This window comes from Echinops telfairi, unplaced genomic scaffold (assembly GCF_000313985.2).
Source record: "Echinops telfairi isolate 266 unplaced genomic scaffold, ASM31398v2 ScPeMD7_6;HRSCAF=24_0, whole genome shotgun sequence".
Taxonomy (NCBI): domain Eukaryota; kingdom Metazoa; phylum Chordata; class Mammalia; order Afrosoricida; family Tenrecidae; genus Echinops; species Echinops telfairi.
The window spans coordinates 6,918,019-6,921,260 of NW_022103902.1; the positions used below are offsets into that span (position 1 = coordinate 6,918,019).

Consider the following 3,242-nt stretch of genomic DNA (forward strand, 5'->3'; position numbering starts at 1 on the left):
TTTCATGATGCACACTTTCTTTACATAAAACTCTCTTATACCTGAGTTGCTGTGGATTTGTTTCTCTAAAGTACCTAGACTAATACACCATCCCAACTTAGGATCCTATAAAACCTAATTTTAAAGCAGTTGATCGTATGGTAGTACAATTAGTATCAGAAAGAAAGGAATGCATTTTCATTAACATGTCTGTCATTATTGTAGGTTATGGCAAGAGGACACATACTTCCATATCGTCGGTTTGCATAGAAGTCATATATCCAACAGACAGAAGAATTTTCAGAGTCAATCCATGCATTTGGGATCAATGTTTTATAAGTGTTATGATATTTCCCATAAATAATCATTTAATTATTAGATTAATTCTTATTATAAGACATAAATTCAAGAAAGCAAATGCTATATAAAAGTGTATGAATATGAGTGACTGGTTTTCAACATTCAAAGGAATTTTATGCTCTAGTGATTGCAAAGAAGAGCAGACTCGGTCAGCTTCTGCTTGGATATCGAATGCTTGCAACAATGCCGTTTATCCTTTCTGTAGCAGAAACAGACAATCCGTGAAGTTAAATGTTTAAAACCCATCAGAGATCTGAGCTACCCACTAAATCAAACCCATAGAAAGGCATCTGCCTGGATAGGGAAACAATATGATCACTTGTTTTCCTGAGTTAGAGCTAAATCTTATGCAAGCTGTTCAAAAGAATTCAGTTGGTTTTCAGAAACAAACTGTTCCAAGATGACTGTGGGCTGGCAGGAGAAGAGAGACCGTGGACAAAAGGTGAAATCACACAGGAATGCATGCTTTCCTCCAGAAACCTGTCTCTGTAGCAGGGTAGAACAATGCCAGTTAGCTTTTCAACAGTTTTCTGTTTTGTTTTTAATTCTCTTAGCCATATAGATTAGCCAAATATTACAAGGAAGGCCTCCCCTTTCTCCAAGACCTTGAACTCTGTACTCCCAGATACATTGTCAGCCACAATTTTCAGACTCCTCAGTCAGAGACAGGAATTCTAGAAATACTAGCATCCAGAATAGCGTCTCTTCATTTTCTGGTGCCGGCTCCCTGAACCTTGGCAATCGAGGTGAGAAGGGCAATGACACTTTCATACATGTAGAGATGTTTTACCCTAACTGGATCTTAGTATTTAATCCACAGCAAGAAATGATCGTGGAGGAAAACTGTTAACTCACCTCTTCATGGTGCAACTGTCCCTGTCAGCCTGACTCTTCCGGTTCCAGCAGCTCCCATCAGTATCCAACGCCTTAAATATAAAGGTTCTTTATTTTCCTCTTATTTAATCCCACACTCTAATTGTTCTTGGAAGGACTTTGTTGCAAGTAACTGCATTTTAGCCACCTACATGATACTTCCATTTAGCCACCCTAGGAATGATATTAGAATGTGTCTTCCTTATTTCCTATGTGCTGTTCAGAATATCAACTTTGATTTGTTCCCCAGTGAATCTTATTGTTTTAAATAGTACACAAGTGGTGTCCTAGGTGCATAGCTAAATTTAAAATAGGTGAAAAATTACAGGTACAGATAAGAGATAAGAGCTCGTGGAGGACTGAGAAGGTGAGGCAGCTCTGCACCATGCTGCCGTCCACTGGTTAAGGCCTCTGAAAGCGAAGGTCGCCAGGGCAGAGGATGCCCCTCTGCCACCTTCAGAGGGGCAATGCCCTGCTAGCCAAAAGTGTAAAAACAAAAGAGAGAGAGAGCTAAGAGCTCATGATACACAGAATCCAGGAACAGGAATGGGAATAATGATACCATAGGGGGGAGGGGGGAGAGGAGGGAAGGAAGTAGAAGCCTATGCCAATGATGGACACATAACCACCACCCCCCATCCAAGGGGAAAAACAACAGAAACCGTGGGAGAAGGGAGACAGTAGTTGGTGTAAGACATGAAAATAATGATAATTTAGAATTTATCAAGGGTGGAGGGAAAAAAGAGCATCTGATACCAAGGACTCAACAGAAAGTAAATGTCTAGAAAAGAATGATAGCATCATATGTACAAATATGCTTAATACACTTGATGTATGGATTGTTTTGAGTTGTAAGAGCCACCAGTAAAATGATATTTTAATAAATAAAAGTTAATAAAGTAAAAAAAATAATGTCTCTATTTTAATCTGAAAAGCCTGCCTGTATGTGTATACTTTTTTTCCTAAACAATATTTTAAATTCTATACAATTGATTAAATTATTTATGCTACCAGTACAATTACATTTTGCCCCAGGAGGGCGATTTATAATGTTCTCTGTCATAAAATTATAATGCTGTCTCTAAAGTGAACCAGAGACATATGTAAACCACAGATATAGGAATGGATTGGGGACATTCACATAATCATAGCCTTTATCTGAGAAGTTCTTATGACATAGCCTTACTTATACTCACCTTCATGAAGATTCGCTGAAGATTGGAGTGTTACAGTATATTGCGGTAAAGAAATTAGATGATTCCCAGCTATCAAAAAGAGTGTCTGGCATTTTAAATGGTTTTTCCTAAAACAACCAACCATCTAATGAACGCATCAACTAAATTCACATGGAAGAAGACACCAGCCAATGTGATACAAAGATTGTAAATAATAAAACTTAAATGAAACACACCAGCCAATGTGATACAAAGATTATAAATAATAAAATGCAAATTCAAATAAGGGAATGATGTCAGAGCTTAAATTCTGAACGCCTACTTTGCAGAAGGCTATGAATGACAATGGAGACCCCAAATCTATTCTCAAGATCCCCACGTGAAATAAGCCTCAGGTGAATCCCTGCTGACCAGAGTGCAGGGATGTCAGTAGCCTTGCTATCAGACAGAAAGCACTGTAAAGTCGACTGTGACAAAGGTAATCAGGTAAAAATGTACCATCTTACCATTTGATCTCCCCCTTGACCCATTTTAAAGTTGTTTCAACATTTAATATGTTCTACTTTATTTTCTATTGAGGCTTTTTTCTGTTTTGTCTTTTTTGTATGGTTTCCTGTATATGAAATCTGGGAACAGTAAATCTCTAGAGACAGTATCTGGATTAATAATTAATGGGGAGCATGGAGGAGGCGGTTGGGGAGAAATATAAGAAAGAAGAAAATATTTTGAAATGATTGTGGAGATGATTGCACAACTCTGCTTTTTTAATGTTTTTGTTTAATAAAATTTTGTATGATTTTGTAGCAATACATTTTTATTTACCCTCATTGATATTTTTCACACACCCAAGTCATG

General features: G+C 37.4%; 1 non-coding gene across 1 annotated transcript; it reads left to right on the top strand.

Annotated features, from left to right (window-relative positions):
* The first annotated feature begins 1,564 nt into the window (after window positions 1-1,564).
* On the top strand, window positions 1,565-1,701 carry LOC115868084. Its single transcript, XR_004045406.1, has one exon. It is a non-coding gene; the product is annotated as a small nucleolar RNA SNORA47 (small nucleolar RNA).
* Window positions 1,702-3,242: the final 1,541 nt, after the last annotated feature.